Raw genomic sequence first — 13,571 nt, 5'->3', positions numbered from 1 at the left:
AGGAATTAGAAAGCTACACCAAACAGTCATACTCTCAGGGCCTGCTCCGCCATCTAAGCTGGCTAGTGGACTTCTGCTCACCTACCACCCACTGACAGGAAAGTGCACTTCTCTCTAGAATATCTGGTCCATTCAGGCTCATTCAGACTCCTGGTCACTGTATATTGCAGCTGACTTCTTCCTGGCCTATCCTCTTAAACCACCAGGCTTACTCCAAGATATGGACCACCTTGCTAGGTCACCCCTTGTGACAGTTTGTTGTTTTTTTTTTTTTTTTTTTTTTGGTCCATAATCAAAACTTTATTGAAAAACTGACATCAAAATAGGAGATCATTCCTGTGCACCTTAAAAAATCAAACATAATTACATTATCTTTGTAGATTAACTATAATTACTGAACTTATGATAAGGCTTTCTGTGGGGGAAAAAAACAAATTCAGGAAGTTGTACAGATCATCAGTGTTGCTTTCTTCTAAATGAGCAACCTTCTGTGAGTCTGGCCTTTCCTCCTGTAGGCTGGCAAAATACTGTTGAAAACCCTACACAAAGAATCACTGTCTGGGCATGGCTGAAAATTGTTGTAATCTTGTAGCAACCTGGACATTTTATATACATAAAATAAGAATCTGGACTTTAAACTAGATGTTTCTTTTTATGTTTTTTCTTTTCCTTTTCCAAGGAATGGTGTAGTAAATCTCTGGCCAAAGGCACAGTGATCTCACAAAATGGCCCCACCACTCAAACGACAGACACCAATGGTGAGTCATACGTGAATGGGCACTCAGTACCCCTTGTGACAGTTTTATGTGCCCCTTTGGCCAGGCTACCCAGTTATTCACTTAAATAATAGTCTAGATATTGCTGTGAGGGTATTTTGTAGATGTGGTTAATATCTTCAGTACATTGACTTTAAGTAATAGGAATAAATCTCAATAATCTTGGTGGACTTTATCCAATCAGTTGAAAAGCTTTAAAAGCAAAACTGAGGTTTCCTAGAGAAAGAAGAATCCTACCAATGGGCTGTAGCATTAGCTTCTGCCTGAGAGCACTGGCTGATGGCCTGCCTGTGGATATCAGGGTGGCCAGCCCTAGTACATGCACATCTATAGAACTTTATCTTTTACCTGTTCTTTTCTCTGATGGTGCCCTGGATGCCCCCACCCTGCCTGCCTGGACACCCCAGTCACCATCATAGACCATGCAGCCAATGGGCCAGACCCACAAGAGCTAAAATCCTAACTGACAACAATTCTCCAAGTCACAGAAAATACAACCAGTCCCTATTCCCAAGGTAAGTTTAGCAAGCTGACTGTTCAGTTAATATTGTTTGCAACATCAAAAGCTGAAGCTGATAAGTTGATATTTTACTGAGTAATGTACTCTGGTCCAGGATAACACTAAGCACACTCTTCATGTGTGATGTCATTTACTACTCCTGGCATCCTACACAGTAGGAACCATATTATTCCCATTTCTCCAAAAGCATCAAGACAGAGCTTCAGGGAGCCTAACTGAGCCCACACCTGTTCTTCCAACATCCTATCCCCAGTTCCCGTGATCTCTTGCTTGTTTCCTTGCTCCTACTCTTACACTAACTCAATCTCTTACATAATAGCTACAGTGGAAATGGTGACCTAAAAGATAAATACACCTAAAACCTGTTTAAAAACTAACCCTATTTTTTTATAAAAAAAAAAAAAATCTTTACAGACATAATTAAGGACATTGAGCTCTTATTCTTGACTCAAATGGGCCCTAAATCTAATGAAAAGTGTGCTTACAAAAGAATGGAGAAGGCACATAGAGGAAAAGGCCATGTGAAGATAGAAACAGAGACTGGGATGATGTAGCTACAAGCCAAGGAATGCCAAGGATTTCTAGCAAATGCCAGAAACCAGAAGAAAAGCATCAAAGCACTTCTCCCTCAGAGCCTCCAGGAGCCAAACCTGCTAAACATTAGATTTGGACTTCTGATACCCAAGACTGAGAAAATAAATATATGCTGTTTTATGATACTCAGTCAATGTGTGGCTTATTAATTTAGTATGTCAACACTAGGAAACTAATATAGAAGAAAAGGTGGTGCTTTAAATACATAAATAAGATTGTGTCATTTTCCTATGGAAAGCTCCCAAAAGGAGTGCATTAGACTCAAGAAGTGAAATCCAAAGCCTTTTCTCCAGCTCACCCAGGGCATATATAAGTAATATGCTCATCTCCATGTTGTAGCCAGGCAGCCTTGCTCCCCGATACATTTTATCCCAGTCATACCTGTGCTTTCTGTTCCCCAAATTCACCAACTTCTGGGATCAAATTCCACCCTCTCAGAAAGGCCTCCCCTGACCACACACTTACACATAGACCTACTGCAGCATATCCCACCCCACTGTCCTGTTCTCTTCTAACCTAGCCCATGTCCTTGTTTACCGATTGGCTTGTGAGCATTGTCTGTTCCCCATAAAAGCAGGTTCTTGTCTGCCTGTTCACTGATGAACACCCCAAAAACAGGGGTAGGTATATGGTAGGTATGCAACAAATACTTTTTAATGAATAGATACTTTGTTGACCTAATCTAACCCCAGGGACCAAGAAAGTCACCAAATCTAGAAGGAGAAAGCCGTGAGATTCCTCAATCTTTAACTTAGTTCTAAACCTGTCTGGGTGATACCTAGGTCACAATCTGAAACTCAATTGGTCTGTGTAGCAAAGTTGGTCCCTAAACTACCTGCCAAGATCTTCTGCCACTGCTGCAGCAATTGAAAAGTCAACTGGTTCATCCCCAAAACAAACAGGGGTTCACATCTCACAATAACTTGAATACCTCTGTTCGTCTATTGTCCTCCAGTGTGCTACCCCAATGCCTCTTCCCTGCTGACTTACACATTATCCCCATCTGTACCCATCTGTACCCAAGAGTTCACAGGACACTTCTTGGGCAAGCATGCATGCCACTTAACTTCCTCCTAAAGCTACTCAGTAGCTCTCCACCAGCCTTATGGATATAATCCTTCAGCTGCTAACAATGTCCTCCCACCTCAGAGCTGCCAAGAAATCCTAGCAAGATCTCTTAGTCCCAAGAATTCTGTGGACTTCAGACTCCGCACCAAGGCCTAAGCCCAGGTTGCTTAATGGCTCCCATTAAGCAGCCAAATCACAGCCTGCAGCAAGTTGATGAAAGGTGAAGGCAGACTTTCCTTAAAGTCCTTGGCACACTGTCCTGGTCATCTGTGCCAAGCTACAGTCTTCTTCTAGAAGCTGGGCACCAGTGGCTATGCAGCTGTTTGTGGGTCACAGCAGATGGAGTGATCAAGAAATGTCAGTTCTGGCTTTTGGCAAAATCATCAGCTCCAAGCCCTATCCTACTGAGGCTTCCTTCCCCATCTCTGTACCCTAAAATATTATACCTGCTTCCTTTGAAACTTCAAGCCCCAGGTACCCAAGATAGCTCTGCCCCTCCTGGAACCACAAGTTGGGCGATGGCCAAGCTCCCAGTCCCCCCAGATCCTGCACATGATATTCAACAGGGAGCTCACATTAATATTTTCAAAGCTCCTTGTTGAATTTTTGTTAGATTTTGCTTCTGTTTTAAATGCAGCCATTGCCTTAGAGTTTAACTCAAGCTTCATGAAGAAACTAACTCATTTGAACTCCGGGAACTTTCTACTTCTCCAGATCTTTCTTACATATCTTCTTGACCATTGATGGGAAGTGGTAAGTAAACTTACAAACACCCCTGGAGCAGTTCTGACCCAACAGCTCCTTCTTCCTTACTTTCCAGGAATTTAATGTCAGAAGGCGTTTTCTCCCCCATCCCCAAGAGGTCCATCACTGCAGCTGCCCCGATTCAGCAGGTACCACCTGAGGCTGAACAGATGCAATCCTTCTAGGTTTAGGGAAACTGTATCTCCTCGCTTTCCAGGTTTGCTGAAACAATTCATTCCACTGAATTGAATGAAACAATTCATTCAATTCAATCCACTGGGGTGGTCCAACAGTGAGTGTTCATTTCAGCAGGGCATCCTGCCACCATAGCTTCTCCCTTGGTCTGGCTGCAAAGCTGGGAAGACACAGTAGCCCCGCCCAGAACAAATTTTCTCCCCAAACTAGCTCCAGCAAGATTCCCAGAAGAGCTGATCGTACCCGTTTATTGGACTGTCCCCAGGAGCATGCCCTGATAAAGAATCCAGGACCTGGGGCAGGGCCAGAGGTGCTCACAAAACTTCTATAGTCTAGACAAAGGTCCCCAACCCACCCAATCATGAGGCTCATCTGGGCCACTTGCTAAAAACATGAGTTCATCAACAACCCATTCAGGTTTTTAGGGTACAATTCAAAAAAATAGCCCATAGAGATTATCACCACAGTGCCCACCATCTCAGAGATTTATTTCCTCACATGACCATCTCCATCACTCTGCTTTAGCCAGGGTCATTTCCCAGTTCACAAAAAGGCTGAGCTCATTCTTGCCTTGGGGCCTTTGCACATCTGTTTCTTTCCTAAAATGCCCTTTCTCCGGTTAATTTTAATTCATCCTTGGACCTCAGCTCAACTGTCACTTCCCTGAGCACTCTTCCTCCTCCAAACTATCTCAGGCCTCATTAGCCTCCCTCATTGGTCCCGTGGTAGCATTTATCAAATGTGTAGTGAACTCATTATCTGCATAATTATGTGCTCATTATCTGTCTTCACCAACAGGCTGTGGGCACCACAAGGGCAATGATTATGTCTCTCTAGCACACACTGTATCCCCATGGGGCCTGACACGTAAGTACTGACTCGACAAGTGAACAAACAAAAATATCAATGAATTAATAAAAAGTTTTAGTATGACCCTATTTCCCACCTTGAGTACTCTCAGCAACTGCTAAGTACTGCTAAGCCTCACATACGCTGATTCAAGCACACTTCTTGATCTGCCTTTGAACAGTCCACAAGTTCAAAAGGGCAACATTTACCAAATGTATGTGATTCGTTTTTGCATGACAAAGGAATTCTTCACTTTATAAAAATAAAATCCCCTGAAAGGCATTTTTAAATAGTGTGTTCCCTCAGGTGCCCATAAGCTGTATTAAGAGCTCATTAATTATCTGCCAGGGAGGCTAGAAGTAAGAGGCAAGTCATAAGGATGGTTGCCAAGGGAAGAAATGATGATAAATCAGCACTTTAAGGAAAGTGTAAATCATGAGGGAAGTAGGATTCGATACACAGAAGGGTGACGTGTACACAGCTTATCAGTAACTTTATATCACCAAGTGTGTTTGGCAGGGTAGAAATACTGTTGCCTCGGAACATTTCCACCTTTGAGAAGCATCCTCTTCCTCTCCTTCGTCTCTGCACAGCTTTCAAGGTATCTTTGAGCTGCTTGCTTGGCACTGCAGCGCAATCCTGCCTTGCCTCTGCAGTTGCCACTATCCCATCAAACTCTCCAGACCACTCAGGGCTGCATGTGCCCTTCCCAGGCATGAGTGCAACAGGCTTTGTGACGGTCCAAGCTATCTTACAGCAGGGCAGTCAGTGACGTAGAACAGAATGGAGTACTCCTCCAGCATGCTGCTGGGACTGCACAGGTGCTCCGTCAGGAAAGAGTAACACTTACTCCATGGTCAGTGGTGTCAGTACTCACCCACAGGCTTCAGGTTACCCCTTATCAAAATTGAAAATAAGCAAAAAAGCACTTAAAACAGGCAATGTCTGTTTATGCAGAGCTACTATAGAAATGGAGTCAGGCACCATCACTTGTGTGTGGTAAAGACTGGGCAGCAGGCAGAGATAAGGGAAAGCCATCTAGTAGAAAAAGGGAAACCTTCAGGTGTGCCCAGACTGCAGGAGGTACTAACAGGGGGGCTAAATGGAAGTGGAGTGTCCTGTGCAGTTGGTTAAGGGCATCCATTTGTCATTCTCTTATTACAAATAAGGGCAAAATTAGGGAAGCTAGTAGTCACAGATCAAATCCTGGGTGTTTGCAATATAAGTTGCCCAAGTTGTGAGTCAGAGGTCTATCTTCTTTCTTTTTCAGTTTTTATTTTTTATTTGTACATAATGATCACATTCCTGGGAGAGTCGGTACATGTATACAACACATCTCAATTCTTTTTTCATCTGTTCTCTCTTTCTTCTCTCAGTCACCTTCCCATTTGAAAAAGACCTCTCTCCCTACTACTAGCATCCCTCCTTTACTTTTGGTTTTTATCTGTATTTTAGTCTTTCACTAGAATGGCATCACCTTTCTAAATTCCATGACCCTGTCAGGGCTCTCTGTGGGTAAGTATGTTGTTTCTTTTATGGGCAACAGCCAGACCTATGTCCCCATCCTTGGAACATCTGGGTGCCATTAGGAGTCAGCTGGCTCTGCCCTTCTTCCCAGTTGCTCCTACCTTCACTAGGGTGGGGTCTTTGCTTGCCACAGGTATTGTTCATGTGTAAAAAAAGACTTTGATGCTCTTTCATTCTGGCCCCTCCTCCGTAGTATCATGGTCTTCCCTTTGGTAGGCAAAGATTTGCCCTTGGATATGAAAATATTCATCTTCCTTCTTGCTTCTGACTCCCCAAAACCCTTGAAGATGTGGTTACATCTGTCTTAATCTTCATGGCCTCAGAGCCCAGCATAGTACCTGGCCCACAGAAAGTGTGTGACAACTGTCACACGAATAATGGGATGAATGCCTCACCTTTACTTCCAGCCCTCATCACAAAGAAAAGGAAAAGGAAAGAAAATAATAAAGATGAGGCAATTACAAAACCTCAAAAACTCTTAAGAGTAATTTGCAGTAGAGTCCTTGGTCTTTAATAAAGGGAAAATAAGGGGAAGGTTGGGTCTTCCCTCTACTTGTCACCACCTCTCTGCCTGCCTTTCATTATGAAATAGTTCTAGATATGATTTATCTCTCCTTCATGTTTTTCCCAGCTCTGGGGTTCTCATATTTTTCTTGCCTACTATGACACAGTGGATATGGCAAGATCTGTGCATCTTTAGTGTGATCTCAAAGCTGGCAGTAGCAGGGGAGAGAGGATATTTTGAAGAACCATTGCTAAAGTTGGCAATGGGTAAGTACACAGGAGAGACTTCTTGTTGGCTACCCTAGTCCAAGGGAAATGCATTGTTCCCTACGTGATGTAAAATGACAGCTATAATGGCAGTTCAAGCATAATTACTGTGTCTATAGGAGGCAATGTGTGAATTAGGGTACAGCTACCTTAGGCTTTTGTTTGGGATATTGAGAAACTGCCAAGAAAACTCTATTTAGCCATGTCACAGGGCCCATGTCTTTAGAGTCAAAATTATCTAATTAACTCAGGTAAGAGTCCCCATCTTGGTTTATCTCAGCCAAACAATTAAAGGAAAATCAAAGCTTTGAGCCTGAGAAATTGTCAACGTGCCAGTGTTAAGCCATTGGTAAATACAGCAACAGCCAGAACCTCTCCTGTACTAAATGGAGAGGCGATGCATTCCCCATCTCCCCCGCCTCATCCTGTTAACTACAGTTTTGCATGTGGGCCATGCAATGATAATCACAACCCTGAGGCCCTACAAGATTGGGAAATGCTTTCTGAAGCATCAAACAGAGATTAAATTGTCTTGCCTATAGTTGCAGTGTTAATTTAAATTACAGTCCTTTGAAAACTGGTATTGGATTACCAGTTCTCAAGGGACATGAAATTTTATCTAAGGGTGACTCTTTTATGAACCAGAATGTATGATTAACATGAACATTCATTCTGTTCCTGGGCCTTTCTAGTTCAAAACAATCCTTTTTTAAAAAAAATGTATTAAATATAAAAACCACCATTTTCAAACATTTCAACAAATTTTCTCATTTGGTAACCAATAACTCCTCAGAAAGGCAGACAAACTAAAATTTCAAGAATAATGTCTCTTTTTACTCTTGTGCCCAGACTTTTGTGTGTTTCCATTTCCAAACTGTACCTGGTTGGAAGGGCTTCCCTTAGGCTACTATAGATCACTTTGCCTAACTAGGTAGCAAGCTGGGAGTGTCTGCGAGTATGTATTCCCTCAATCCACCCCCTGCCCTAACCAGTGACTGAAAGGCTTAAGTATGAAAGGACTAGCCCCTTCCCTCAGAGGGGGACAAATGAGGCATGGTTCGCCTTTCAGAGCTTCCCCATGGGATCAAGCTGGGATGGCCTCTAGGACTTTACCTGGGATCACACTTTGCTCTACTTCTGCCTCTCCCCTGATACGTCTCTCAAACATGCAGCCACATGTCAGGAGCTACTTCTGGAGAGTGAAACTAAGACTCATGGATAATCATCACTTTTTACAAATGGTAAAGTAGATTCAGAGAGGTTAAATGACTTGCCCAAGACCACATAAGCTGAGTCTAGAATTCATCTTTTTGTTAGTAAGACATTCAATCACTATTCATTAAGATACACCACGCTGTTCATAACGGGGAAGAGACATTTCTAAGAAGAATGGAAGACCCAACTTGATATTTTAGCTGGCAGTACTTCACAACTTAGTGGGTTTTGGAATAAAACAGTACTCGTTATGTCTTTCCAGGTTGATTTTTGTCACAACTCCACTTGAAGGCAATAAAAAAGAATGAAAACTTTTACTAGGTACAATACAGCTCTTAACATGTCTCACGTCTAACCAATGGCTTTCTCCATTCATCAAGGTGCTACATCCAAGCAAGTTATTAGGAGAGAGAGGAATACAGGGTGTGAGGAAGGATGAAAACTTAATGAGGTCCACAATGGAGAACTAGAGAAGGGGGAGGCAGCACTTCTGCACATGGCCACCATCATTTCCGGGGCACAGCTGGGCAACTGCCCTCAGCTCCTTAGACTGTCTAGGATCACGCGAAGACATGAGCTCTCGCCCTTTGTGTCACCACAAGAAAACTCAGCAACAACTCTAGGCCATCAACAGGACCTAGGAACCAGCAAGCTGGGTCTCTGCATTCCTGACCCTGGCTTATTCTGGCTGAGACTCAGAGAGGTAAAGTTACTTACCCAGGTCTATACAACACTGAAAGAGGCAAAACCAAGATCTGAACCCAGTGTAGCCAATTCCACAGTCCATGCTTGAAGAATAATACAGAAAAGGTAATGTTCTCATGGAAATTCATTTATCTCCCAGTAGAATAAACCACAATGATAAGTCAGGTTGAGTGAATGCCTAAACATAAAGGCAATGAAATCCTCATTCATAAACAAAAGAATACAATTAAGTCTCATAGCACAAAGAAATACCTCATGAAGGAAGAGAAAAGGCTAAACATGAGATGGAGCATAAACAACATGAATGTTCTAAAACTCTAAAGATGTGTCTGCTAGGGAGGAAGAGTTGACAACAGAAGATGCTGGGAGTTGTTCACATGTGCTTATCTTTAGCTTCATGACAACTTCACTGCAATCTCTGTATCACTTGCTGTAATAAAAAAAAAAAAAAAACAGTAGACATTGACAAGGCAAGAAAGGGGTAAAGTGGTATTTTCCCAGTGTTCACCAAAACGTGGTTTGGGTCAAGCCTTTCCTACAAACTAGAGTGGAAAAATGAATTGAGTAGGTATCTTTTTACCTTCATACACAAACTAGGGGAACTGGAAGAACGTCAGAAAGTTCAAAGAAGCCAGTTTAATATCATACCGCAAAGGAAGTCTTTGATCAATCTCACTTATGAATTAAGCCCTAGAAGAAACTATGGTAAAGAAGAGCAGGCAGTCCTAAATACATCTAAAAAATGATACCATGAAGTGATGGTTGGAGCTAAGGAACATTTCTGTCCTTACAATACTTGATTCAGAATGTAACCACTTCCCAAGCACAGTCCATTGGGTCTCTCAGGAGGCACCATACAAGTCACAGGGAATTTCTTCTACCACTCTCCCCTGCCTCTGTCCTTAGAGCCAGGCAGAGGAATGTGAAATTCTTACTTGGCTTCCCTCTTGGGGCTTGATGGTCCATTTAAAAATGCAGAGAGCCAAGGAGGAAAGTAAAGCCCCATTAACTTGAAGTACAGCCATTGAAATCTTTCCCGTACAAACATGTCCCCTTGTAATATGACCTTGGGTATTTCCTGGCCTGTAAAACTCTGATGATGGTCAGAGTCTCTTCTTTAGTTTATGGCAAGAACTTCAAGAATGTGTGGAAGCACTTGTCACACAGCAGATGCTCAGCAACACTGAGTTGTCTGCCCTGTAATGGAAAAGGGAGACAATGGACAACAAGCCTAAGGAAAACATAGGGGTCGAAGAGGGAAAAGGTGAGACTAGGAGCCAGCTGTCCTGCCTAAAATGGAGCCACAAGGAAGCATCCTCTGTGCACCCTACACATGGTACATGTTAGGGCCGGAAGAGTGGGGATCATTTGGAATACATGTCCTTCTGCCTCAACCGTACATGCACATGACCACAAGAGAAACACTTTCCCTAAGGACTGTGTAAATGAGGTACAGCTCCAGGAGGAGCTGTGAATTGGCTGTTCTCTACAGAGTTCAGGCCCTGGAGAGAAGATTGTAGCACAGGAGGCAGGAACGAAAGCCCTCCTAGTCCTAATAGCACTACATCTTTTACTCCAGTCAAAGTTACAATCCTCTGGAGGGCTTGTGGAAAGCACAGGTTTCTGAGCCTCATCTCAGTCTTTCTGACTCAGTAGATGAAAGGTGAACCAATAATTTGCTTTTTTCCATGTTCCCAGATCATACTAATGCTACCAGTCCAGAGATCACACTTTGAGAACTTGTCCTGCACCTTCACTTAATAACCTGGTGAGATGCTCTCCGCCTAAAGCTGAGACTCATTCTCCTCCCGAAAATGCACCTGAGTAAAGGCACTGTGCTACATGACCTGAGTCCTTCCTGCTCTGATGGCCTGCAACTCTGCAAGTCCTACCATTTCAGTGCACTTACTGCTCAGCTTGGGGGTGGGAATACAGTGTCCAGGTGTGCAAGAGTGATTGAGCGACAGGAGAAACTCCTAAAGACAGAAAGAGCAAATACTGCATTTTTTCCCTCTGCCCTAATTTTCCTCCCTGCTATAAAGTATTCTCTGGACTTCAATTAAGTCTGCCTTGGGATCTTGAGTTTGGCAGATATTTAAAATAAAGAATGAGCTTTCAGTTTCCCTAACCTACCTCCTGTGGAAGGAGTCTGAACCCCTCCGGTTGCGTCTATGACTCAACAGTGACACCTGGTGGCCATCGAGGTGAGCCCAGCCCCATAATGCCCACACTCCCTTTGGAACACTGCAGTACATAAGGGGTGCTTCCGTTCTCATACCTAAGCCCATTTATCAGTCACTTATAGCAAATCCACCCTATCTGTGAGTATATTATTTTTTTCATTGAATGCCAAAAACATTAAAGCCTCTGGCTCCTATTTAAATCTCTATTTCTTGACCCATTTGAAAAGATACCTTCAGGAGGCTGACATCCCCACTGTGGTTGATGCATCATAACTAATATTCACATTTAAACTGTTTGGTTAAAGGAATGCATCAAAGCATTTGGCAGGGGGAAAAACAGCCTAACTTTGCTTCCAATGATTTGATCTAAGCAAATAAATAAGTCATTTTCATTTCTAGTTTAACATAACAAGAATATTTTTACATGATAATTTGCTTTGAAAAATTCTAGCTGTACAGTTTAATAACAGCACATGAAGCTGCCTGTCATTTCATATTTATGTTCCAGCCCCAGTTTTGACAGTTCTCACAGACTCTAGACTGCTCAACTATAGATATTCTAGGCCATGTTTTCATAACAACAGGTAGAAAATTCAGCTCCAGAGCCAGGAGAGAATAAAAAGCCCTTATCAGGCTTTGAGACAAGGAACTGGTTCACTCTTTCACCATCCTACAAGGAAAGCTGGCAAGTCAGAGACATGGTCGACCAAGCTCTCCCTTCCAATCTCCTTATGTGGCGCTAGAAGCCTTTTCAAAGCCAACAGTGTCAGGAAATCACCTTCTCCTACAAGGACTGGCTAACAGAAACAGCAGATGGTACCAATGAGAGCTCACTCATTGTGGGACACTGCCCAAAATGCAATTGGCTGAATCCCCAGGTTATCACCAGGAAGGCAGAGCTGCATGTGTCCCACCTCCCCGACAAGGAAACCACAGCCTGGCTGATGAGAGTTTTGCACAAGTTTCTACATCTAACATGGGTTGGGCCTGGCATTGAAACCTAGACACCTGATTCCAGACCAGGGGCTCTCCCAGCTGGGCTAGGCTGGGATGAAGGTGGCCCATCCCCACCTGGGAGATCCTTCAAAGCTCAGCTCCACATTCTGTTCTCCTGCCTCACACTTCCCATGACTGCCCCCTGAAAGGAGATCCTGCCAGAGACAGCAACGCCTTTGGTCAGTGAAATCTCACCCTGCTTCTACCCTCCCCTCCCAAAGGCTACTCTTCCTCTGAGAGGTTGACTGAGTAAGGCAGGACTCAGATCTAATTTGTATCTGTGTTAACCCAACTATCTGGCTCCGAGCATTCTAAGCAGTCAGAAGCCAGGATATGGTGTACAGGGTGAACAAATGAATACGACTGCAGAGGGGGCTAATCCCATCATTGGGGAGAGGACAGTGAGGGTGCCATTACCCAGAGAAGATGGTGAAGGGGTGGACCTCGACAAGGGTACCTACGAGCTGCTGCTTTTCCACAACTGAACACGATTATCCCAAGCCAGAGTTAGCCACTGTAGTACAAAAGACAAGTCATCTGAAACTTAACCTGTTTGCCCCTGGTGTGGGGCATTTAGTACAGCACCTTATTCTAGCTCAGAACTGACCACCACCCATATTGCCTTAGCAATGTCTCCTCTCTGCCTCTCTACAGGGTGAGCTTTTTGACGGTACAAGCTGCCCACTTCCTTCTCTGTTAAATCTTGACACCTAAAGAAGATCAATAAATATTTAAAACATTCAAACCTTAATCTCAGCAGTAACTAGAAAGGGAGAAGTATGTGTCATACCCACAGCAACAGCCAGGGTTCCTCAGTCTTTTATGGAAAGGGTGATGTATCTGTGTGCATATTCTGTAGATGCTAATTGTTGACAACATGATTCGGTGGCTCGACAAATTGGAACTGACACCATCAACCTGCTCAATCCATTTACAATCTTTCATCACTGATGCAAGGGACTTTGTCAACTGAGCAGGGCCAGCTTCCCTTGTGAGGCCAGCATCTTGTTTCCTATTAGTGATGAGCATTACAAGTAAATAGATTGGCTTAGCATGTTAAATTGCATCCAACAGGCCAGCAAAATCACAAGCTAATGTAGAAAATAAAATCTGTGAAGGAAGGAAAGGGCAGACTCAAGTCAATGCACATTTACCAAGCAGAAGCTTTGCTAACTAGTTTCTCTACCACCAGCTTTACAACATCTGCCCTCTGCAGAGCACTTGAAGTGAACTTTCTAAAGTGCCAGTTGGCTCTTAAGGCCCTCCTGTTTAAAATTCTTTAATAGTTTCTCCATTTTGTCCTTATCATGTCATCCAGACCCTCTGGAATTTGGTCCTTGCATGAGACTCTGGTCCAAAACTGTTCTCTTCTCTTCTTACATAAACACATACACACACACACACACACACACACACACACACACACAC

General features: G+C 43.4%; 1 pseudogene; it reads right to left on the bottom strand.

The window, feature by feature from the left end:
* Window positions 1-456: 456 nt before the first annotated feature.
* On the bottom strand, window positions 457-5,463 carry LOC104858282 (annotated as a pseudogene).
* Between the last annotated feature and the right edge of the window lie 8,108 nt (window positions 5,464-13,571).

The sequence above is a fragment of the Fukomys damarensis genome, unplaced genomic scaffold (assembly GCF_012274545.1).
Source record: "Fukomys damarensis isolate Sample0158 unplaced genomic scaffold, DMR_v1.0_HiC HiC_scaffold_32, whole genome shotgun sequence".
NCBI classification, from domain to species: Eukaryota; Metazoa; Chordata; class Mammalia; order Rodentia; family Bathyergidae; genus Fukomys; species Fukomys damarensis.
The sequence above is the reverse complement of the archived record's forward strand: the minus strand, read 5'-3'. Positions and strand labels throughout refer to the sequence as shown.